Source organism: Pieris brassicae, chromosome 5 (genome assembly GCF_905147105.1).
Source record: "Pieris brassicae chromosome 5, ilPieBrab1.1, whole genome shotgun sequence".
Classification (NCBI taxonomy): Eukaryota; Metazoa; Arthropoda; class Insecta; order Lepidoptera; family Pieridae; genus Pieris; species Pieris brassicae.
In genome coordinates this window covers 3718075-3745803 of record NC_059669.1, presented here as the reverse complement: position 1 = coordinate 3745803, position 27729 = coordinate 3718075, and the positions used below count along the sequence as shown (strand labels likewise).

At 34.5% G+C, this 27729-nt stretch overlaps 2 non-coding genes across 2 annotated transcripts; one reads left to right on the top strand and one right to left on the bottom strand.

Moving 5' to 3' along the window:
• Positions 1-1976: 1976 nt before the first annotated feature.
• Trnas-aga lies at positions 1977-2058 on the bottom strand. The gene has a single exon. It is a non-coding gene; the product is annotated as a tRNA-Ser (tRNA).
• Positions 2059-14111: 12053 nt separating this feature from the next.
• On the top strand, positions 14112-14184 carry Trnar-acg. The gene has a single exon. It is a non-coding gene; the product is annotated as a tRNA-Arg (tRNA).
• Positions 14185-27729: the final 13545 nt, after the last annotated feature.

Here is a 27729-nt window from a genome sequence, read left to right as displayed (position 1 = left end):
TCCTTTTTTGTGTTAATATATGACACCGTGGGAATAATAATGTTAAACATTGTTTAACCATAAGAACATACATCCAACGATAATCCCTTACAAACTCACAAACTTTACCTCTTTATAACATTAGTATAGATTGCCATATAAAATCAATGGTTTCAAAACAAGCAATTTGATCGAGTCAAACATGATCAACAATTTTGGAAAAAAATTGTGGTGAAATCAGATATTAATATCTTTCGTTTATAATAATCTTATTATCATTACGCCATACAAGGCTGTAAGAGACTAGTTGTATTTGGAGGAACCAACTCTATGTTTTGAGAATATGATAACGTATAGATAATCCATGACTCCTACTCATTAGTCATGGTCAACAAAAGTCTACATCCCAATTTGTAAACAAAAGAACGAATATCTTAGAAAGTTCGTATGCATGATGCAGACAGTCGAGTTTATTGTGGGCTAGGATAATAAAGCGACAAAAGAACGTACGAACGAACATAGCTGCGCAGTTTTTACTAATTTAAGCATCTTAAAATGTACTTTATTACTCAATTATTGTCGTTATTGGGAGTGGGTGTAATGGTATGTATAGTGTATCGACTACAAGCTAAACTAACCAAAGCCAATTGATTTCGACGCGTTAGGGATTTCGTAGTTAAACTGAGGGACGTTACATGTAGTTTACCCAGTATATTATGATTTTTAATGTATTTTTTCGAACAGAGTAAACCAAGCAGGAGTATTAAATAATAATTATGACATTTCGACATAAGTCGACACGCGCAACAATATTGTCCTAATAACGAAAATTGTATATAACAGTTTTGCAACTTTCTATATGCCGTGAGCGATATCTTGGGTCGCCGCTAAGTCGTTAATGTGAGACTATGGTCCAAGGGCCGTGGGCGACGCACGTGCAGACCTAATGAGACTGGGCCCGGCGGACAGACATCTTCCGATCAATGAGTGGGACGCTTGTTAGTTTTATTACGTTCTATAGAGTGCGAAGTTTTTATAAAATAAATTAATGGCGCTACAACCTTTTTAGGTCTGGGGCTCAGATTTCTGGATCTGTTTCATGATTATTCTCAATTTAATAGGCAAGCGGCTGATCAGCCACCTGTGCCTGACACATGTCGTCGAATTTTTGTGTCTAAGGCAAGCTTCGAAGATTGAGCGATTGTTAAATGCACACATAGAAAGAAAGTTAATTGATGCGCAGCCGGATCGAACCTACGATCTCAGGTTGAGAGTCGCAAAGTTTTTATATGGTTATACATACACATTTCCCAAATATACTTTTAAATAAAGGCGTGATTTTGGATAATAAACCAGTAACCAGAAAAGCTTTTTGGTCACACACTGATTTTTTAGACGATGTTTTCAATCATCGTATGAGAATTCCACAAGTTGAAATGAACAATCTTAAGGTTGAGGATCGGGTGGCTATCGTGATTTCAAATGGAATAAAATACATATTCGCATTCTTCAGCTCAAACAATTCGTCGTTCCTTCGTTTGTTTATCTTGACAACATAAATCGTAATGAAATATAAACAAAAAAATGTATGGAAAAGTATTGTCTTATAAGCCAGTATTACACATTATAAAGGATATTTTTATCGGAAATAAATGCGTATATTTATCGCAATTAGGTAAAACGTATAAATATAATAACCTACTTGTTTTCTTAGAGACGTACATATTAAATACAAAAATAACCTTTAATACAACATAAAATAATGAAGCATGTTCAAAAACACTTGAACGCGCTCTAGTTTATTTTCTTACATTTTATTTGCTATTGTATAAAATGTTCGTGCAAATATTTCAAGGAAACATGTAAAGCTTTAAAGATTTATAACATTGCGCTTTTATCATGCTTGTTGTATGCCTATGTATTTTAGTATCTTAATCTTAAGTTTTACATTGTAACAGGTATGTTATTAAATAAATGAATTGTTTATAAAAAGAGTTCGCAGTCGGTAGGATTCGAACCTACGCTCCCAGAGGGAATCTGATTTCTAGTCAGACGCCTTAACCGCTCGGCCACGACTGCTATAGGGAAGCATTCGAAATTGTTTATTTAATAGTACATTTAACCGATATGTTAATAGTCTAATTTGTGTAAAGACGAACAATATCCTATACTATAGACTTCTAAATAATAAAATAAAATCAGTTTAAATGCGGTCAACAATTTAATATCTAATACTATATTAATTAGGTATATGAACTGTTATCGTAACTTGTCATTATTATACTATACATATTTTATTTACGAAACTATATATATCGATATTAATTGTAATATAATTTTGTCAGTTGACCAATTTTATATAGGCAAAAGTAGTTTTTTTTATAATTATTAATAAACATATTATATATGTATAAACTAAAAGTACAGAAAACACCAAAAACAACTAAGGGCTTGAACCGTGGTGACTGAAGGGCTTCACTAATTTTGAATTTCCTAAAAACTAACTGGCCTTTTTTATACCTTATACATAATATTACATCTACCTTAAATTTAAGTACCGTATTACCGTAAATAGGCGTAGATGTAAAGATGTTTTATTTATTTTAAAACCCACTGACTACATGCTTGTAGTGCGTAATTAATTGGAAATCAGTTTTTTTCTTCTTTAACCTGCTTTATATTTAGCATTGCTCGTTTTACCGTCGACATAGTATGTGTCATGTCAAATTGGCTATTTACATTGATTTGTGTTGCCATGTGTAAATAAACGTTGTTAAGTACATCGTACACGCATCTCGGCTTGCGCAGAACTTGACTTATTTGCGACGTGCATTGCAATTGAAGAAGATAAATTGCTAATCTGATTAAAAACATATGTTTTTTATGAAGCTTAAAGAGAGATAATCCCCAAATATGTTTAAGATAACAATTTTGTATTACTTGAGGTCCTGGGTTTTTAAAAGTGTTTGGCAAAGGCGGTCGAAATTCAGTTCGTCTAATCCATCAAAACTAAGTCTAACGTATCACGTTAAAAAACGCGCTATGTACACTACCTCATAGATGGCGCGGAAATGTGTGCATATTACGACGATAACAACCTTCTACAACTTTTTGAATCGTTATGTCTTAGTAACGGTGGATCGTAGGAAAAAAGTGTTAATACATTTTATATAGATCATTTTATGATCTACAATTTTTGTTTGGTTACTTTTTGATAAAATTTACCGTTTTGCGAAAAATTCATTTGACATTGAGTAAAATTATTTCCATACATGGCTTTAACTTAACAATTTTACTGATTTTCAGCTTGTTGTGATTTTATGCATCTGCACTCTCACTTTTAAGTGTAGATTGACCGAACTATTAGTAAATACGCTTAGACTTACTTGTGCGTAAGAAATCAGTTTGATTTAAGGAGTACTCTTACTTCTCTTTCTTTCAAATTGTGTTTAAGCTGTGATAAAAAGAGACAGACGATTTCCTTGGTCAAAAAAGTGCAATCAGAAGCGTTTAGCTTTCATGAATAGGGGTTAAAGTATTTTCTAAGACAACATGTAGCTTAGGTACAGCAGGTATCCTTTTAATTACACTGCAAATCCAGGAAACAGAACAGGAAAAATAACTTGAAGGTTCGTGAAGGTATAAATTACTGCGTTATCTATATAAGGAAAAGTGAACCTGTTTTACTAATGGTGAACTAAAAATAGTTGCATACAAAGATTTTCATATCTACCGATATAGTTAAAAATATTTAAAAATGGAAAATAAATAATATAAGAAGGTAGCCTAACTTACCTTTGCCGACCTTTTTAGCTACCAACATATGGATTATTTTGCTATGTTACCCCTTAGAGATAGTTCGCTCTTCTAAATAAAAACTTAAGTACTAAATCAAACAATTTTTTTATCTTTCCTCAGAGTTCCAGGTATAAATACAAAAAATACTTGAATTGGCCCAGCCGTCTTCGACTTTTGCACTTATTTTGCGATACATACCTTGCACGTTCAGCAGAAGTTGTTGTTGAAAATTTTAATAAAACTTGGTACATTGTAATGTATATTAATTTGGTATATATAATGTAGTGTGATAAAGTTAAAGGCAATGCGAATGCGATCTAACAACTAAATAATAATAATTATTACATATGAGAAATCATAATTGTATTGTTGTTAGATGGAAAAAAAAATTATATATTTGTTCGTCTATTAAAGCAACCAGTTGCATTTGTTAACATAGGTATTTCGTTTACAATAGCCGAGGTGACTAGGGCATCACTTCCGTTACACAACTACGTGTTTGTTACTTATTTAGGTCTAGATATCTATATTGATGCAACCAAAGTCATACGATGCATAGACCACGTCATAAGTCTACAACAAATGTGACAAGATATAGATGTAGATACGCACTGAGATGACCCGGTGAACTTTGTATCACCTACACATATTTATCTCAAAACTTATTATAAAATTTTTAAAACAGACCAAATACATCGGAGCTACTACGGCTATGAAACACAAAATTTCTGAATGTATCCATAAATATATTACAATTTACAACCAAGTGAATTTTGTTTATTTATAAAAAGACGAAACACCTCAAATATATCTCAACTAGGTACAGTTTTTATTGGAAAATTCAATTGTCAGTAATAGTAGTAATTTTATTATTATTTATGGCAATCTAGATCTATTCCCAAGTTTAAGAAACAAACGAAAATCAATTCATTTTTATAAATATAATATTTGTTTATTTATTATCTGTTTTTTCAGAAATTAAGTTTCAGTTTAAATTATTCATTATTATTTGGATATTATCATAAAAAGTAGTATTAGTAGGTTATTCTTTACGACATCCACATTTTTCTCGGCAAGCCCTTTTCAATATATTTAGATGTAAGTAAAGAAAAATATGTAGTTTGTGGGACTTTAAATATCATGGGCCATGGCTGCGGCATTCCAGTCGTAGAGTACTTATAAAAATAAGACTATCAAAAAACATGCATGCATAATCATTAAAAAGTTCTTACTATTACTAAATTTTTGAAGAAATTGTTGGTTCTCAAAAGAAACTATGAAAGTATTTTTTTTATAAGCACTATCTGTGCCCGAAAAAAACCGTCTTTCGACACTCCGCTAGCGCATCCTGGGATTTTTGTACATCTTACACACTGAGATCCAGAAATTTAGAAAAACTTACAGGCAGAGCACACCAGAGTTCGAGGAATCCCCTATTCGCTGGGCCGATCAAGTTTTGCTCCTTACAGATTTTATCCAGGCGAAAAGGCGTGTCCAAGACAGGGGGAGAGAGGAGAAAGTTGTGAGCGGCGCCTAACACGACCTTCCAAAATTAAGAAGTGCGGCTGAAGATCTCTGTCTGTCGTTGCAAATAACATTAGCAGCCTTTCATATCGACTATCCCACCCATCCATGAGCTTAATAATATTTGTACTTAAAAAATCTAAACACGCGGTCGAATTATAAAGGTTTTGCGTCCTATTACGGAAGTGTTATATGACATAATATGTTATGGCTACGACTGCTACCAATTACAATGGTAATACAACACAAAACAGTGTATTGAAGCTTGTTACATCATCGTTGTAATAAGATCGTACGCAAAAGCGTTGATGACAACCTCTTAAAGGATAAAATAAATATGTGTTTGAATATACTTAATAAGTTAAATTTAAATATGAGTTTATATAAGTGTATATAGCACAATTCTGTTTCGGGGACTGTTGTGGTTTGGGAATAAATAAAGAAGCATCATACTACGAAATTTTACCTTTTTAAACTTTAACGTCCTGTGGCTCATATGAACAAAAGTGGTTACGAATGTTCTTGATATTTTATGAGTGACAAAGCGGGAAAATAAATACATTATCTATGGGAAATACAGGCATTAAAAATTTACTTCATTTAAGTTTTATTTACTGCGAATAAACCGGTATTTAAATTTGAAGAAGAATCGTTTTCTGTATATAGTTAGTAAAACGTTGTACAAACTAACCTAGGAATTCCTGGTATCACATACGAACTCTGTCACAGTGCCCAATCCCGTAAATGTGTTATCGGGATCACTATCTAAAGTGGGGCTTAGGGTAACCATTGAGATAACAAAGTAAAAACATGTTAAAAAAGACAATGTTGCGCGTGACGCAAAGATTGTGAAAGACGCAAGCGTTCTGTGTAATTTATTGTTTTTACCGCTTTAGTTTGTCTTTGGTCACATGCGCTAATCTGTGGACCAACTAGAGAGTTTAAAAAAAAACATTGTTCGATGCACATATAACTTATCAAGGTAGGTAGGCTATAATAACCTACGATTTAAGGCGAGAATGTACCGCCGCGCTTCGTATGCATCGATGCCCCATGCCCCATTCGGATGGTAATGACGCATAGAGGAGATCCACTGCTGCATCTGTTTGATTTGCTTTATCTGTAACTATATATCTTACCGATTTCAAACGACTCTTGGTTATATAACCCGTGGCCATGCTTGCCATACAGAATATATAGGTATACATAAGCATATATAACTAGTCAGGCCATAAACACTGTTACATAAAAACTTTTCTTTTTTTAACTTTTTAATTATTTTGAATTTGGAACACGTATATTACTTTAAAAACTTCTTTCGAGTTTGCACCATTTCACATATTTTTTCCTGTTCATTATGAAATTATAATGTGGAATGGGGTGCGCCTTGCACTAAGTGGGTATTGAGCGGTCGGTCATGTTCCAAACGCTTCAAAAGTTTGGTATCAACCGTATGTTCCTATATCGTATTATCAATAGATACAACGACACTTCGTCTGTCGAAGACCAGAAAAGATCGGGCCGCCGCGTGTTTTTAGAACAGCAAAGGCTGTTAATGCTGTTAAAGCCAGAATGAAGCATGAAGCTGAAATAATCAATAATGAAACAATCAACCCTTCAGACATCAAATTATGGTCAGATTTAGAGGACATGTCTGCCCTAAACGACACGGCGAGATTGAGTCTCTTAATATTCATAGTTTTCATTCATTCAGTAATAATTCTAGGAGCGAAATTTCCCTTGGAAGCAGTGCGTAAATGCATAGATTCGTGGCCAATTACAGCTTTTGTATTGTAAAATATAAAGGCCAGGCCGTAAAATTCATTAATAGGTGATTCAATTTAATCAATTTTCTTTTTCCCTGAATAATACATGGTTCATAACAATTTAAGCGGATCGAAGTTTTGAAAGGGCATGCCCCAGGCCCTTGGGAAATATGGCGATGTTGCCCTTTATACCCTTTAAATATTTAAAAGTCAAACTTAGTGCGGACTGAGGCGAACGGGGACGAACAATACAAATGGTACAGTAGCTATCGTGATAGAAAGTATCTGGGTATGGGGAATTTAATAAGCGCTTCTTGGGTGAATATTAAATTTAAATTTGTTATAAGTGCTTCTTGGATGAATTTTAAATCTAAATTTGTTATAAGCGCTTCTTGGGTGAATTTTAAATCTAAATTTGTTATAAGCGCTTCTTGGGTGAATTTTAAATCTAAATTTGTTATAAGCGCTTCTTGGGTGAATTTTAAATCTAAATTTGTTATAAGCGCTTCTTGGATGAATTTTAAATCTAAATTTGTTATAAGCGCTTCTTGGATGAATTTTAAATCGAAATTTGTTTCTAATAGCATACCTGTGAGGCTCTCAACAACATTCTATAGAAGAGTTCTAACTTACTTTGGTCATATTGGGGCAGATCGCTGGTGTAACCAAATCACGATTTTAACGGGTCTCCTCAGAACAGCTGAGCTAAGCGAAGATATTGACCATACCAAGTAGCATCTCTAGCAGATGCAGGCACCTTGAGACACGACCTTCAGCAATGAATAATTCGAATGAGACGAAGCATATCTACGTAGTAAACTTTACAAATGGCATTGATTTCGATGATTTCGGGCTGTCATCGTAATGAAAGGTCACCGTGAAGTCCGTCCTCTGCAGTCCAAGTCTAGACTTTATTGAAATCTACATCAAATATTTAGAGTTTCGTCACTTGTGGTTTCTCCAATTTCTTGGTAGACATTTCCAATATTAATTATATTAGTTTCGCGGTTATCTTTTGCTGTGGGTATATGATATATTGCTTATGAGGCTTTTATATTAAACACCTTCAAATTTTATGAAGTTTCGGAAAAGTGAATTTTTATATATAATCCGTTGATATTTTATTGGTTTCTGTTGTATACATTAACTTTGTTATAATTGTGTATATTAACAGATTTAAATAACGTGAAACATGTTAAATACTTAAAATATACCTTGAAATTCGAGTTGATATTCAGTTTACCTGTGTATGTATATGATATGTAACTGTGTGATAGGGGTTGAACGACTTATGTAGCACGCGGCTAAAATAAATACCAATTGTATTAATTGTGTTTTACTCAAAGAAACTTTGATTTGATTACTATGATGCTTTTTATTTTGTCAAGGTATGCCGTTGTATCCTAATTACGACAACAAAAAGATTCCACAACAACGACTACATGATATACTATATAAAACTTTTTTTATTATCTCTTTACAGTGTTAAGTGGTTGTAGGCACTCCACTAACCTAAAGGTAATTTTTTACCACTTACAAATATGTTTTCATAATGTGTATAATATGGTTTGTTTGATATTCATAAGGTTGAATACGAAAAAAAGGAAAATTAGAATGTATGCAAATAACATATAAAAGATTACAATAGGTAGGACACATGGTAAGAGAAGAAAGAAGAATAATGGACAAAGAAAGTATCTGAGTGGTGTGTAAGGCGGGAAGACCACATAAGGGGGATAATGACAGGTCAACATAACATTTGGAGGAGGCCTTTCGCGTGAGACAAGCTGTTTAGTTGTAACACGACACAATGTATAAAAATATGGAAAGTAATAGAGTACAGAAATGAGGGTTTACTTCATTTAATTTTTTAATATTATGACGATGTGAAACGAAACCAAACCTACTGTGGTCGGTGCAAATCTGGAGGATATCTATAGGATTTCTTTCTTAACTCATACTCATATGTTCTAAGAATATCGTTAATTCAGTACGAGTAATTAAGGCGCGGTGCATCCGGTACTTTTTTGGTGCGTACACCTGACTGATAACATGTTATCAACACAAGTATGTTTTTATATCGACAGACGAAGAGGCACACTTGATGCCCTGAAATATATGAGGATTGCAAAATTGATAAAAATACTTTTTTTTGAAGATATATAAAACTAAATACAACACTTAAAAATGATAATAAGAAAATTAAAACAAATTTATAAAGTTTCGACCCCGTGGCAGTGTACCTTTAGTGCTGGCAGCAGTAATAAGTAATAAGCGCTATTTCAGCGCTGTATTCCAATACTTCTTCTACAGAGGAAAGCAAAAGCGGGGCGTCACCGGTAATTAGCGCCTGTGCACTTGAACCCAAGAGTCTCTACTCTAAAGGGAATCAAATCAGAGTTATTAAATGGTACGGTTGATAAAATACTATAGTCATAAAATAAGTCATAAAATACTTATTATTTTTTTGTTTTGAGTTTAACGAAGTATACATTGGAAGCACCCATCCCAAGTTTAACGAGAATATTGGCTACAATTTACTAAAATAATAATAAAAACGTATGCGCTGGAGTATCTACATTGTAATCGGGTTATAGCATATCAGCATACAAATACTACCTTATTTATGAAAATTAGAAGGGAAGGGGTAATCCCCTTCAAAGGTGAATTAAGTTTTCCGTATAACCGGAAAAACCAAGTTAGTTCATATATAAATATGAGTGACATTCTTAAACATCATTAAGTATGAGTCATTATGATTCATAAATAAATATGAGTTTCACTAAAAATCAGTACCATTCAACTGTTTTAGCAAACGAACTCATCTGTCGCACTCCATGACAGCGTAAACACAATTCGTCAGAAAGAGACAAAATATATTTGCAATGAAAGTAACCACAGATATGCATATTGGCTACTTAATACACATTGAATCGTGACTTAAAATTTGAACGGAATTATTTAATACGGTATGTTCAGTGTTTGCCGCTGTCATCCAATCCACTATACATATATAAAGTATTGCAAATGTAACGTTGCTTACGCGCACATAGATATGTCTTATTAAATAGAGCACCGATATCTTATAAACATGATAGAGGGCTTTAAGGATTACAAAGGTTCTTATCAATATTCTTATCAGCGTCAGTGCACACATACTACGCAAGTGCAAACACCTGCTTCACCACCTGTTCCATTGCTATATATTAGAAATTATTATCAATATAATACAACAACTGAGACGGAACTATATCGCTATGAGTTCCGCGTATTCTTTGATATTCAATGATTTTATGTATTTACTTGATGGACACACAAGTTGCTTTATCTTTTTAATACAACAGAGCCAACGTTACCGTATAAATTTCATAATAATTCTTCAACGACCAACACATTCGTTGGCTTTTTCTTAGTTTTATAAGCGCGGCGATCTTCGCCAAGAGAGTATTGCCAGATGCAAGCACTTTCTCAGGATTAATTAGCATAGCATTAACAGTATTTATTTAATTATAATTCTGTTGTACGCCAGTGCCAATAAGTAGTGAAAATTATACTTCTAAATTATTTAAAACATGCTTCAGACCCAGGTACCTTACAATTATTCTCAAAAGCCAAGTCATCAAGCGCTCCTATCAAATTGAAATATTATTTTTAGTCCTGAATCATATTATGACCAATAAATAACACATAGTCGTCAATAGATCTAGACCATAATACTATATTCATTAAGACAATTATCTCGCTTAATGACAACTGACAGTAAAGTCTAGGTATTCAATCACTTCCTTGTAATAGTCGCGGTATTTAGCTGTTTTTCACATAAACAGTATAGTATAGGACGCACATAAGGACGCACTTGTAATGATGGAAGCCAGTAGTAACACCTGTGTACATGCGCAGTGGTGTATTGTCTGTAATATGTTAATCATTCACTTCCTTACAGCTGTTATTTGTCGATCAAAGTATAGCTAAAATATTTCTAGTTTCTTTGCTACACTCAAAATGGCTCTACGACCTTGGTTTGAGTTTTTTGTATTCTTCTTTAGATACAAAGGTAATTTCATTCAGAATAAACATAAAAATCAATTTAATAAGATTTAGTTTCCTATATTATAAAAAGGAAATGTATGTTTGTATAAATGAAAACATTATCATTGAAGTAACATTACCAAAATACTAAAAAAAATTACGAAGAGACTCACCGCTACGCAAAAAGGAAATAAAGATTTGTTTAAAAAGGAACTACTTTCCCGCTTGTCAATCTTGACAAGTATTCATATTATTCCTAAATGTCATTGGAAATAACGACTTACCACATTATTATTGGTGTCCATTTGGATAAAGTCGGAAGAGCAACAGCTATAAAATCTGCCCTTTGTGTTATACACGTATATACTACATTACATACAATTTATACGGGTCCCTACTTAATTACCTTTATGTAGAAGTAATCTACAATCACAATGATAGAAATATTCCTGTACATTAGATATATAATAAAAGACGTATAAATAATTGTCAAAGTAATTGTTTTGATATTTGTATGAAGAAGCGGTTCAATTACGTTTATTATGCATATGAACGCTAAATGTTTGATATACTTAAAGACAAATTACTTTTATCTTAACACCCGCGGCCAAAGTTCTATTCTGAATTGATAAGCATAGCGTAAAATCCCTATATCAATAACTTTTTCTAAATATTCTTAAGAAACCACAGAATATTACACAGAACAGAATATTGTTTTCAAATTTTTAATACTGAGTTAGTCAAACTATTAAGATACAAACTCACAAATCACAAAAAAATCGAGTCTATTAGAGACCAAAAACTTACACAGATACAGCGTACGCCTATATCAACTGTAATAGCTACTCTCAAATACACATTACTTAATCTGTTATAAGACTTGATGTGTTTGATTAGTTGTAACACTAAACCTACTTTGTTTTGTCACAAAAAAACCGTTTTAGATATGTACCATGTACCACTGACTAATTGTTATCTAGTTACCCACAACATAGGGACTTATTTGTCATGAATAAAGTTTTTATTATATTTTTATGCTAGAAATTACATTTTCAACGTTTATTTCACCATCACATTAGATGCATCACTAAGATGTCGAATTATTTAATATTTAAAAGTAATTCACCCGTAATATATTGCAATACTGTTAAACCTGGTTAAGTAACGCACATGGCATACAACCCGAGGAGATATATAATCAAAACCGATCACCATAACTAAAATAATTACGAAAGAAACCACATATATATGTACCGAATACTATTGAGGTGTTTCGGGACTTTAATCTATGAAATATATTCACAATATAATATCAGCTTTACACATGCCTAATTATAAAAGTTACGTAAAGTTTACAGAATTTTACTGATTACGTTATTCTGAGAAGTCCTAAGGTCGATAGTCGGTGCGGGTACACCTGTGCAATCGTATTTGCCTTATCGAGACGATAAAACCAACGCACTCGATTCGATCCGCCTGTGATAATAATAACGGAGTTCATTGTGGCCTTCATTTGTCTTTACGTAAGACACTAGATGCAAAATGCTTGACGGACTACCGTCGAATTAGTATGGGAATAGGGAATATATGGGAAATTTGAATTTAAATTTATTTAAGAGTATCTTCAATTGCGCTGCGACATTGACTACTTGCATTTACATAGTTATGAATGAAACTTCCTTCGTTTCCACAATCAACAGATGTAATTTTAAAAGTAAATAAGGATTTTAATTTCCGATCCATAGACAGTGAGGCAGTTATGTAATTAATGTATCTGAAACTCTTCTGAGCTTTTAATTAAAATTTCATGATTCTGGCAATGTCTAGTAAAAAGTAATTTTATACACAGAGAACAAGCTAAGGTATCTTCTGTTTCAAACAATAAGAAATCTTGTATTGGCTCTGTGTATATATGAAAAAGAATTTCGAAAGCACAACTTAAATCATAATAATAATCCAGTGGCGCTAAATCCTTCAATGGGTCTTGGCCTCAGATTGCATAAGTTTCTTCTATCATTTAATGGACAGTTGTAGGTGATCAGCCTTCCGTCTGGACACATGTCATAGATTTATCGGTTTAAGGCATCCCGTTTTCCTCACAATATTTGACTACACCGGAGGAGCAAGTGCTAATTACGCATATAGAAGAAAATTCCATTGGTGCACAGACGTGATTCGAACTCACGACTTCAGGGATAGGGATCACGTATAAGCCACTAGTCAGTACTGCTGTCAACTAACATCAGCTTATTAAAATAGCAAGCGAAATTATATAAAATACAATAGAAAATAATATTTCAACTGCGTAGAAAAAAAATAATAAGTTGACATCAATCAAGCTACTAATAATAATCATATTTGCCGAGATCCGGACAGGAGGTGTGACCATAATAATCATCAAGTAATACAGGTGTATTTAAAGCGTTACATATATATTTTTATTTATTATAACAGGTAAGTTCTATAAGCACAGTCATTAAAAAATATATTCCAACAGATACTACTCTTCCAGGTCCCAGAAGGGGGGGAGACTAGACTTGTTTTTTGAGTTATACGGAGGAAATTTTGGAAATACAATAACTGTATCTTAACCCAATTTTCTTGGAAATCAAACTAGATAAAATTAAGTAAGTTTTAACCAATTCATTTCACAAACATGCTCAGTATTATGAAAACACTCAAAAGCAAGATTCAAATTATATATATATGTATAATATCGAAGTTGACAGGTAATTTGTAGCTATAATATGTTACAATAAATATAAATCTCTTATAAGCGACACTAAAACCTGTAATAAATACGTGTAAATTTTTTCTGGACATTCCTATACTAAAATTAAGTATGAAATTTTTGCTATTGACAAAATCGTGCTCACAACTCAACGCTTTTATAGTTTATATAACAAATTGTAGTAAAAAATGTTAAGTGAAATAATTAATATAAAAATATAAAGTAGGAAGTTTATTTTTAAATAGATCCAGAATTTATAGTTAATTTTCAACGGGTTCAACATCGGCCCTGTGGCGCAACGGATAACGCGTCTGACTACGGATCAGAAGATTCCAGGTTCGAATCCTGGCAGGGTCGCGTGTTCTTTTTTTATTTACCTCAATTCACCTACCTTACAATAGCAATTAACCGTATTGTTTAACGCTGACGACAATGAGCTAATATTTAGCAAACGCTTGTAATTTTGTAGTTTGTATACCAACGGAAAATATTCTCTATTTCTTACTATTACAGCTCAATATTCTTCGTTATAAATAATTTACTTTTTCATAGGATTTTAAGCTTTATTGTGGATAATGAAGGTTGATTTTTGGATGGTGTTTAAATAATGTTGAATGTTTAGCACGCAGCTGACCAAATATTGTAGTCGCGATAATTGGCTGTGATGCAATCGCGTGATCTTTGCATCCGTTTATGTCCACTCGACTAGATTTAAACGTTTTTCAATATTCTTGGATTTAAACATATACCAGCGGCCTGTCCCCCATCGCACCTCTGGCCTTTTATTTTTAAAATATATTGGAAATAAATGGTACTCATGGATACTGAAAGATTTTATATCAGTTTTGTTACAAACGTTATTACAGATGCCTTAATGTATGGTATTTGTAACTGGCAAGAAAATATTGTTTATTCAAAATTGCCGTAAGAAAAAGTTATAATATTGAAAAATTAAAAGCGTGAGCAGATAAAAAATAATTATGAATGTTATTATTTGTTATTGTCAATTATTTCTTTGATATAATAATTTTTTATCTAAAATTTATTTGTTTTTGCGCTATGGATATTTTGTTTCTTAGTTATTTATAAAATGTTTACAGTACATTTAAATTCGTTAAATTTGTCAAGACTTAATTGTATGTAATTTTTAAAGATCTGCTAATGAATATAACTTTTATTCTTCTTTAACTTCATTTTAGTCTTATTTTAAAAGGGAGTATAGAAAAACTATTTGCTATATTGTAATATTTTATATTTCTGTTTATGTAGATTATACAAAATCAGTGCGAAATTCAAAAGGAAACATGGAAATCGAAGAATTGTAATAACAATTTGTGACAGGGCTACGATATTAGCTGCCAAATATTACTGGCTCTTGAATGAACTGACACTCATTACTATAAAACTATTACACATTGAGAAATACAACCAATGTGATATAAGAATGAGTGCCATTCTCAATATCTATGTTTTAACAATATATTTGACCACTAGCAAACATATCCCACGATAACTAAAACTACAACAGTCTAAATCATAATACACCATTTAAGATAATTAAAGCATTTTCACCTTAGTCAATAAATCATAAAAAGGTCTCCAATCTTTATAATTTCTGCTAAATGTTTAATATATTTTTAATTTGATACTATTTACACATTAGTTATGTACATCACGCATATATTTATAAATTAAGGATAGATTATCGCGTCATGTACTCGAACCAATAAACCCATATTCTATGTAGCAACGAAGTTGCCATGCAAAATCACACTCAAAATTTTAACTTAAAATAAAATAATATAGGTAAATCAACTTAAAATCGATTTACATCTTTGATATAAATGGAAGCATCGTTTAAACTTAAGAATAAGAAAATAAGCTGAAAATTTTACGCTATAGACAAGAATTTGTACGAATTTATCGTGCTGTTTCTGATTTCCAATATGAAAGTGACTTAATACAAATGCCGTGAACGACTCAACATAACATTATTTACAAATGTGTTCACAAACATCGCCTAGATTAGTAACTAGTAAAGCTTTTTACATAAAACATTATAACAAAACAAATCGCCACCTCGCAGATGTGTCGGCGGTGATTTTTGCATTGCAATACTAAAGTCTTCTAGATATCTGCATAATGCCACGAAATTAAGTAATTATTTATTGATCAAAACGAGATCGAACTTAGGATATCATCATGAGATAGATGATTTTCACTGGAACTGATACTTGAGGTTGACGGCGTCAAGGATTGGGCCCATCGAACCGCGCCTCCGAAGTGCATGCACTTCGAGATATAATATTTTCATCTTCATAAATTAATTGTTCTTAATCTAACTTAGCACGACGGCCTGTCCAACTGCTCTTGTTTATCTGGAGTCTGTAACAAAAGAAAAGTTATATAAGTATCATACACATGTAGGTAAATTATTAAGATAAGAAGCCCTATATAAATTATGATCAATTAACGTTATTACTGATTGAGTATTGCGAGTGTATCGGGCGGCCTATGCACATCCCGCCTGCGTCCGGCCATCTGTCAGCGCATATGTGCTGTGTTTCAACACTGTTTTAATTCATTAGTGTCCGGTCAATAAGCCTATTATTTTTCTACCCCAATTTGATTCAATTGACACATGCCGTGCCGAGGACACATGTTATAAATTGGTGTAAAAATATTTGATACGGTTTGTTAGTAATCAGAAGCGCTGTGACCACTACACATCAGGATTGGTAAGTGTTTGATTACCGTTTCCCGTCTCTGCACATCCGCGGCACAGCTGAGCAACCGCTGCACGTGGGCAAACCCTATTTACGGACATACTGAAGGGAGAGCACACATGTCCCGATCGGGACTTCGCGAGTGAACACGTGAAATCCTTTTATGAGAGGAGCATTGTCGTATAATGAATAGGTACATTGCATTTATTTAGCTATCCGCCACCGGCGGGCGCCGTCACGTGTAGTCACACGCAGCTGTGATGAGACCGTTACCCGCACAATGGCCTCGATCGATCGTGTCGATGGAATCCGTGATCGGAGAAATTGATGCACGTGCAAACCCATTTCGCCGTGTTGCATTGTCTACACGGAGACTCTTAAGTTTATGCGTTCGGAGAAACATAAAGGTGATCGTAAAACTTTCACGTGCGCGATTTATGCGTGAGGTTAGGAGACAAAGATATTATTCAGAGGAGCGAGTAAGCGGCGAGCGTGGGCGTGGACACCTGGCGTTAGCGTTGCTTGTCTTGATCGTTGACTGAGACGCGGTGCGTGGGAGGCGGCCAGTGCCTTCAAACCCATTTGTAAGGCATTACTATACCAATGGTATTAAGAAATCTTTAATGATCCAATATGTTTTATATATTTTAATTCATTATCTACTGCAAGATGTTTATAAGGCGCTGACAAAGCACATTGTATAAAACGCGAATAAAAATAGTGACATTAAATTGTGGGTTATGTTAACCGAGTGGGGTGGTAAGCATTGTGTGGTATAAAGGGTGTGTTGCACCGGATTACACGCCTAGCATTCATTATTATTGGTACTTAACTGCTTATTACGATCGGAGCGAAAAGTCAATTTGGTTGAGCACGTTTGTATTGGCATTTACAGTCGTGAAAGGGTAAATTGAGTAATTGTACATAATATCTGAAATTTTAACTGTTACAAAGGAGATACATGAAATTTTAAGTTGCGATTAACTTGTTTGCTAAGTCCCACGGTCGTGAGGCAGCTGCAGGGAACAATTTACGGGCTTGTCTTGCGATAGTGCCCCGTGGTGTATGATCGTGACCGCGGTTTGTGGCACAGAGATGCCTTCAGAGATATCGTCGTGAAATGCCACATCACGACCACGACGTTACTTTAAATTCCGACACGATTTAGGCTTCGTTTTTTTATGTTTCATTACTTCACCCGTCCGCTTGCTACGTCGTTCATCGCGATACAGAGAAATCGAACCGTGTTCGATGTCCTTGTGAGTTTGATTTTATATTCAAGAATGTGGTTAGATCAGTCGACATTCCGATAGTTCCTTGAGCCGTTGTATTAGTAAATATCGGGTTAGATGAAATAGAGCGCTGTCCGCGATGCCGGCGCCTGCGGCGGTATAGTTACTAAGCCGTCGATTATTTTCAAGTAAAACATAGTCATTACCTATACAGAACTGTTTTCAATAATTAAGACTACAGCCAAATTTAAAATAGAGTAAACACGAGTTGTAAATTTTATGCAGACAAATGTGAACGTTGTGTAGTTTCTTCTAAGATTCTGCGCGGCAGCTTGTCTCCTAAATCACGTTTGTTTTGAACATTACCAGCAACTGGCAGTGATTAAAATTTACGTGGCGCGACCAAGTATTAACGAGCACGCATTGCTCCGGGGGCTTGTAGCGAGCCGTACATATAAATCCTTCGATATGCACCTGCTCAGACATCGACCGCGACACAGCAATCTCATTGCGCTGCATTTTAGATATTAAAAGAACGTTTATTGCTTTAACAACTGAGTCATTCTAGATCTAAAGCAATGAGTGACTTACTGTATGTAATTATCGGACGACGGTGCCATAATGATTAGTGGATGTAGAGTCGTTAGTGTGAACCGAGACGGTGAGACGAGGTAATTAGGAAAACTAGCGAAACGGCAATCACGCAGGTGTAGTGCGGAATGGCAAACCAAGTAAAATAAATACGTGTTGAATATTCAGATTGTGTCAGTACACGGTCGTTTACGCGGCGCCGGCGCAGGTGGCTCATTTCAAGGCTGAAATTCAAAACAGTCACGCACGCGGATAGCGGACTAGATTGACTTCTTGTTTACCTACCTTGCAGTCATTACATCGAAACGTATTATTAACTTTTTAGCACTTAGAGATGCATTAATTATATTCAGATTGATTTTAAAGCTTTGCAATACACGCTTTGCAGCCATTTGCGGACCTAAATTACTTTAAACACTTCAAACGATACATTATATTTACGCGCCTATTAGCGTACACTAATATATATTAAGTTTAACAATTGTTAATGTACGTCACGTTTTGTTGTGAAACTATCAGCATCTCCGCTTTTACCGTCCCGTGCGGCGCTTGCGAAATACGCAGGTGTGCGCAGCAAAAACATCGACACGAACGATTTCATTAACTTTTTATGCAACATCTATTCGAGCGTTGTGCTAGATGGAAATTTAAAAAGTCTTTATACTCATGACGACGCATAATACTGTTAATTTTGATGTAAAAAGGCGTCTATTTACCTAAATAATACTTAAAAATATTTTACGGTCAAAATAATTGAAAAGACCAAAAAATAAATTGAAATATAAATAAAACTTACCGTATGACTAATTTGATGTGTTGTTAATGTTACAGGGGACCTCTCAGCGGGGAGAATGGTGTTTGGGGCTGGTCTGGGGCCGAGCGGGCGTCGACGAGGCTTCGGGGGTGAGGTACACGCAGGCGCTAACGCAGCCTCCGCCTCGAATTGACCAACCGCAGGGTGGTTCTCCAAAGCGGTTTGCAAGTCACAAATGTAATCGATCACATGTTGAATTACTTCCAGTTTTGAAATCCGTCGGTTCTTAGGCATGAAGGGGACCAGGTCCTGAAGTTTGGATAGGTACATCTGAATTTCAGCGTTCTCTCCATCCCTGTGCCTCTGAATCCGACCGCTTGCGATTGCCGGTACTGACGCTCCGGTTGCGCACACTGCCGTTATGGCTTTCATCGTGATTGTCACTGCACACGTACACTAATAAACACTGAGACACGTAACGCGTGCGTCTAACGGACAGCGAGCGAGGAATGAAGCGATGCGCGGTGCGGCGTCGTATTTATCGGCATTGGTGGGGAGCGGGGCGGCTACAGGCGGACCAATCGGACTCGGAGGGGCCGGCGAAGCCTGATTTTCCCATGGCGGCGCAGCAGTGGCGTCTGCCTTGCTCTGGGCGGCCCTGGTTAAGGCCGTTGCGCTCATGACACGCACTTCATCCTACGTACTGTTTGTTTTGAGACATTGTCATTATTTTTGGCACAATTTAAGTTTAAAATAGATTTAAATTACGACTGTGTTCTTGATATATGAATATCTTAAGATATTTCCCAAACACACCTTGCATTTTTTGTTGAAATCTGTAGTCGATAGATTTCGTAAAACGTATTATTAGTATTTAAGTAAATGATAACTATTATATAAAATATTTATTCTTAAAATTTGGCAGTGTGTTTGGCGTACCTAGGTGTTAAGTTTTATAATTTCTTTATATCTCTCTTGATATTACAATCCGCAAGTAATTGTTACGTGAAGCCATCCAGACTTATAAATAATATTTTAGAAGACGCATAAGCAGTCCCACAAAGGCGACCGGCGATTTATTTTGAACATAAGACGTGGCCGAACAATCAGGTGGGCAGAGGGGGTCGTGTGGGAACAATAGCCCTACGTGATGGTATCCACTTGTCGCAACTCACAGGTAACGGAGGCTGAGCTTTTAACTGGCCACACTCACATATTTAAGTGGACAAAATTCAAAAAGGCAACGACTACTTTATGTTGGGGATTTCAGAAATAATTACTTGTACCGATGTGACATATAAATAGCATATTAGTATAATGCGCTAGTAATGTATAAAACAAAAGGTAAGTTCTTCTTACTTGATAGTTATATTGCAATAGAGTTAAAATGTTTGAAACAATAATGTATATTCTTGATACGAAATACTTATTTAATAACTATTTATTACCAAGGCAAAGTAGGACACTCAAAGGAATATGTGTCAAAATTAATTTTGCAAGGTCACAATACAGACCGTAATATTGGTGGAATGTTATAAATATAAAATTTTAGGTAATATTAAATTAGAGTATTGATAAACGATCACGAAACACAATTATTGATTAATTAGGAAGTTTTTAAAAAATTCGACCACACAAAGAGGTTTTATTGGGACACAAAAATAAAAAGATAAGCAAAAAGTCACCTTGGAGGTGGGTGAGATCCAGGTAGTGAATTGCTTTATTAAGCCGGCGTATATGCTAAAGGTTTAAAATGCGTTAATTGCTATACCACCTACTCAATTATAGGATTATTAGAAACCATTTTGGGTAATGCTCTAAATTGTGTAATCAAGCGTTATAATATACTGTTTTATTATTACGTATGTAGTTTTATTAATAATGAGAGGCCGTTTTAAAGTATATATGTTAATGTCATTATTAATAATGAAGTGATTCATAAATTCTATATATCTTGTAAAAGATTGATTTATCTACACTTTTAATAATGTGTAAAGTGGTTGATTCAATAAAACAAATGAACAATGGATTTGATCCCCATAAGACACACAATTAAAAATCTACAAATTAAGCACATTACATGTGAAGATCCAACAGAAATGTATATTTCACACATTGTGGAGTTACGGATTTTGTTATTTATATGTAATATTTCAGTCACTATACTTGCCTTTTGAGCAATGATAAAATGGTTCATTGTAGTACTTGTTTTCTACATTGCCAATATTTACTATCCAGTTTCATGTTAAGTATAATATACTTTTAGGGTTTTGGAATCTCTTACTTTTGGTATCATTTTCTGAGCTGTGTTTTTGAAAAAAACTCTTGTAAAAAAACCCGAATTATATTTTGACGTTATGACTATAATTTATCACAAATTATTTTGTTCCGTCTGTAATTTGCGTGTCAGGAAGTTCGTTTTTACGATCGCAATCAGTGGTAAGGCAACGTGCGTTTATGAATAACGTGTTTTTGTGGCTACCTAAGAATTTATATTGTTGACAGAATTATTTAAGAGAAAATATATATTGTCACGTATTAGTCTGAAAGCACCTTGCAGTGCAATTTGTTGTGATATTGTTTCAAATAGACAGGTACCTTTGTCAAGATACAAAAGCTTTATATAAAAACATCTTTGTATGTCGAAAGGACACGGTGTTTTTGTGACAGACAAAAAATGATTTGTTCTCGCAGGTGTAAATTTAGATTTTCACACTATTATAATATATGAATAGTGTGAAAATCTAATAGTGAACTATTAGATTTTCACACTATTCATATCACGTTTAGGACTTAAATTAATTACCTGTGTGTCATAATTTATTGGTAATAAAATGTTATCTGTTTCATCGACTCATAAATCTCGAGACGTTATCAACTAGATCATTAAGGAAATATAACATTAAATTAGATATAGACAAGAATCCCGAGTTTTAGTGTTTAAATTAAATAAAAAAATTATTTCATTTTCCAAATTCTCCTCTACACTCGAATGCATGTTTTCTTTTTCTTACTATGAAACTTCTATTACTTATTCCTAATTTGTAGCCATTTGTCATAAGTTTTATTTAAATATGTATCTGTTAATATATTTCTCTTTTGGTTTTAATTAATATTTACTCGTACGGAGACTGAAACGTGAAAAGAACAAACCACTTCGTCTACATAATTTTAGTTCTATGGCTTTAATAAACCAAGACAGTATTAATACAATTACAATTGCTCAATGTTTACGAACAAAAAGTTATATCAAGCAAACTAGTTTGTACGATCCGTTAAAATAATTGCTCAATTAACATTGAAATTATTAAAGACATGTAATTATAATCTACTATGCAAACTGATTCTGTTAACAGTCAATAAGTCAACATTGAAATACTGAAAACAATTAACAGGGAATATATTGATTCTTATAACAAGTATTAGACCCCGGGGTCCAGGAACGAAATAATGTTACGTAAATTATGATTGCCGTATAGAAAATCTAATAGATCTGTGTCGAGAGTTGAACAGACATTTCGTGCTCTCCGGGGCGGACCGTGCAACGCCTGGGTGCATACAGACCCTTCCTGGGCGAGGCTGTTGAAGTGAGTCAGTGCCTCGCTCATTCAAGGTTCCACTGCAGAGATTCGGTTGCTGCCGGGGTTCAAGCTATGTCTGCCTGTAAAAGGGCCAGTGGAAAGTACCTATGTTTAGATATGTCAGTTAAGGTGCAAATCTGTTGGCTGATCTATTTTAGATAAATAATTTAATTCAAAGTACCAACGCTTTGCAATAATAGTATATATTATATGTAATTTTAGTATTAGTACTAACAATGCTGAATAGTTTAGGACCGTCTCAGATTGACCAATTTCTAATAATACACTCTAATTAAGGTGATATCAGACGCGTGACAGGGCGGAGTGCTTACATTCACCCCCGGCGTGGGAGTGCCGAGCGCGTGCCGCTCCCATCACGTGATACACCCTGATTGATCAGCGATATTGTTCCATTCATTTGGTAAATGCACTATGCAATACAATCGCGCATGAATTTCGCGCTTTAATTGGTATGATTGCATTCGGTATCAGTTCTTATAAATCAATATTCTGTTGGCACCGTCGACAACATTTAATTCCGTCAGCTTGATTTATTCCATATATTGTAGAGGTTTTGATTAAACGCACAAATCACGGGAGTTACTGGTGCGAATTGAAAAAGTCCTTTTGTGCATTTCTTGATAACGTCACGATGCAACCAAATTAACGAGGGATATTGGTTATAAGTATCTTAAAATATACTAAGTACTATCAAAAGGGCTTTAGTTTTTATGATTAAGTTTCTATTCCATTTTCAAATATGTGTCAGTTCGAAATGGTTGGATTTTTCATTACACATCCCATAAGTATTATGACTAGCCAATATTGGTTTCCCGTTATTACAGCGTATATTTACTGAGTAAATAAGTAAACATCTAGCCCCTGGTCCCACGGGAGGGCGCGAGAAATCCCTTAATACGTGACCTGCAGGTGCGGGCTCATTACGCGCTTTTCCGACGCGTGGCGGCGCGTGCCGACTTCGTTTCGCAGATCGAAGTTCTGTTTGATCAGATATCGCTATTGATCTATGTTATATTTAATTTATATGACTCATTTTTAATTTTACTTGTTTTTTTATGTAATAGGGGCAGGAGTGTCAACTGATGTTACGCCACGGACATTGTCAGAAGGCTCGCAAACGCGTTGCCCGCCTTTTAAGAATTGGTACGCTCTTTTCCAAGTCAAATTGTTACGGAAACACTTCAGTGGGCAGCTGGTTCCACATAGTGGTTGTCCGCGGCAAAAGCTGCCTTAAGAAACGCTCAGTTGTGGAACGACGGACATTTATGGTACGGTATTTACGGTGGTATTTTGTATTCTGCCGTTACGTCCGATCATGTAACTCAGCAGCAGGTATTGGTCCGAACAACTCCTCTGAATACTCTCTATGGTTAATGTGGTGAGAAAATGCAGGGAGACCCCACATCTCTACGGAACGCAAAAGGATCAAGTTGCTCTTGTTAAATACTGTCAAGTGGAAGAAGTTGGTACTGGGGAGCTCCCGCCCATAGGTGAGAACAGTAATCCATGTGGGACCGAATTTGCGCTTTACGGAGTTGCTAGCGGTGGCCCTGAGTGAAGTACCGTCTCGCCTTGCAGAGCACACCAATCTTATTAGAGGATAATTTATCCTTCCCTTTCAAATGACCGCAAAACTGAACGTTATTCAGTCTTCTGATGCTAGCTTTAAGAAGAGTGTCTTCAAAGAGAGGAGTAGCAACAAGCGACAACAAAGCGACGTTTCAGAGGCTATATATAACACGAATTATACGTAAAATAGAAAATAATGTATGGAAAACAAAAGAAGCGCTCCATTTGAAATTAAACGGTAGCAAGAGCATGTCAGGTTCGAAGAGAAAACGTGTAGAACGAATTGTATGCTCACGTTCAAGCTGTCAAAACTAAAATTATCGCATTGACGTACCTATACTTGACGTAATTGCCGTAAACTTCGTGTTAAGACTTGACGTAATCACCTGCGAATGTTAAAGACATTTTATCTGACAAACGGGAGTCATACTCAGCGATAAGTATTCTTCTTTTTCCTTAAGTCGATTAAATTTTACTAAAGAAGATTCAAGTTGGAAGGCTGAAAAAATGTTGTTCAAGTGCTATCTTAAATCACTCGCTAGCTCGATATTATATACACCATCCTTTAGATATTAATAATTACTAATCTATCATAATAGGTAAATAAATGGACGACTGTAATCATGACTGTACTATAATAGTTATAACAGTCATACCTCATTGGTTCTTGGTTCACTTTCCCGTGAAACTAAATATGATTCCGATAGGCACAGTTCACTTACCATATACATGTGTCCAATTTAGTGAATACAGAATATAACACGACTAGGTGAATTTCCTGTCTGATGATCTGTTATTAACATTCCACAAGCCTATCGAGTCATTCCTCAACCAAAGGTACATTGGCCAGTGAGTCCGATGGGAATGCCTAAGTTCTCGTGTGAATGAGCCGGCGTGGGAAGCTCCGGGTCACAGGTCGCCAGGATAATTACGGGCCAACCGATCGTCTGCGCACGCGTCCCGATCGACGCAAGATTTATTTCCTCAATAATGAGGAATAATGATTTAATGATAACTATAAAGTTAAAGTTGATATTATAATAAAGATAAAATTTAAAAAATACACGTTTATTAGAGGGCACGCATAAAGTCTAGGTTGTAACTTTATTTTCTTTTGCCTTGTCGAGAAAACTTTAAAAAGGATATAAAGGGGTATTCAATATATTTTTTATATAACTGGACTTACTACTATCAAGAGACTGACCAATCAACTAGAGAGTAGAGATTAATTATTATATCTATTAAACGATTTCTTTACTAACACTATTTATTAACGCGGTTATTTAAAATACATTAATTTACAAACAAACTAAAAAAACTTCTTATACTTAAATGTTATTATAGCGTTAATGAGTACCTAGAAGATAAAAATATAGCTTAATTTCATGATTATTAATCCCTAAATATACAAAATTCAATAAATAAAAAAAAATTATTCTATGTAATTGGTACTGGCCGGGAGTGTGAAGTTTTATGTGCTATTTTTTATTGTGTTGCTATTAGCTATGTTATATAGGTTTCGTAATGCCTTCTTTTGCTGTGCCCTAACAGGGTCCATAATATTGTACTTAGCTTTAAGCCTCATAAACATCTTTTGTAAACGTTATGGAATGCAAATAAATACATGAATACAAGAAAAAATATCTAGTTGAATTTTTGTATTGACTAACTATATTATATTAACCCTTACAGCCTGTAAGGGACTAAAGGCGTCGACGTAAGTAAATAATGTAAATCCATGTATATCCGTTAAAGACGTTTAATTTAATATTGCAATTTACATACGTTCCGTTAAATATAACGTGAGAAATGTAATCCAAAGGAATTTTTTTTTTAATTTTTTCTTGAAAAGACATCCATTTCATTGGGTTAAAACACAATCATAAACGATAGGGGCTTTAATTCGCAATAAGTATAAAAGGCATTTAATAATGCAGACGTTTGTTCGTGTGAGGGGGCGACTTACAAATATGAAATACAGCAATCGAAGTAATGAAGTTGGGGGTAGTGGGGGGCACGTGTCGGTCACGTGACAGCGTTAATATTCTGTGATGGAGGGGTCCTATTGCCATTAAATTGTATTACTATGTAGCTAAAGTAATGCGTTTAAGTTTTTATCTATGTACAGATACTATAAGAATGTTTTACATCGAATTACAGTGATTTGGTATTGAAAAGTTTCGTTATGGAATATAATATTTAGATCATTGCACGCTTCTGACGAAAAACATGTCTGCAAACACACAAAACAACAACGCTTGTCTATATTAGCATTATATTATTGCTTTGCTGGCAATAATATAGCAAGATGAATATCTAATAAATAATGCTTTTTTCCCTAGTTTATGTTGCTGCGCAACAACGTACGTATCTTTCAAGTCACGCGAAAACATTGGTCACGCGTTCAAACAAAGAGAATGTATTGCGCAGTCAAAATGAAACTCCCACAGATTTGTTATAAAAACTTTGCTTATTTTCCCACAATCGTTACAATAATGAACGCGGATCAAAGCGGATTGAATCGGTATAGGGTACAGTATCACGATAAATCCAGCGAAATAAGAGCCCTGGGTTAAGAATGCAGTTGCATGGATTTATAGGGACGATTAAATTACTGAGCAACATTGGGGGTCTTCCTAAACTGGTGGTTAGGAATATAGGGTGTTGTGACATGGCGTGGGAGCTGTTCCTATTGTTGGAGCACTTAACTCGACTCTGATAAAGGAACTATAGGACCATTAGCCGGATTCGTTTTGCTCATTCGTTTTTGCTGATGAATGGACATTGGATTATGATACGTAAAGAGATTGTTATGAGCACACTCGTTGCTTTTATGTAGAGTTTTGAACGCAAATGCTATGTATTGCAACATATTTATGCATATATTACAGGACTAATAAATATATAAATATAGAAATTGTGTCTGTTTACTAGCTGTTGGCATTACAATGATTTAATAATGACCAAGTTGTTGTTAAAAATGTTTTGGTAGTCTGTATTATTTTTAAAAATGGAACATACAGATGAATATTTAAGTGCGATAATATGAGGTGATACATTATACACTACTATGCATTATTAACAGTGGCACTATAACCTGTTAAGATCTAGGTCTCAGATTTCTGTATCTATTTCGTGATGACTTGTTTTGACTAATTGGCAAGTAGGTGACACCGTCGATTATTAACCTCTAAAGGTTGCCGATACTTCACGATGTTTTCTTCGCCTCACAAGCAACAAAAAGAGAAAAAGTCTCTTGGTGCACAGCCGGGGCTTGGACCTACGACCTCAGGAATGAGAGTTGACCTCTAAAGCCACTTAGCCAACACTGCTCTTTACATATGTAAATTATTAATTTTATTTAGTATTAAAAATCATTTTAATAAATGATAAATATAAATTTCGAATTTTAATAATAATACTTTAGT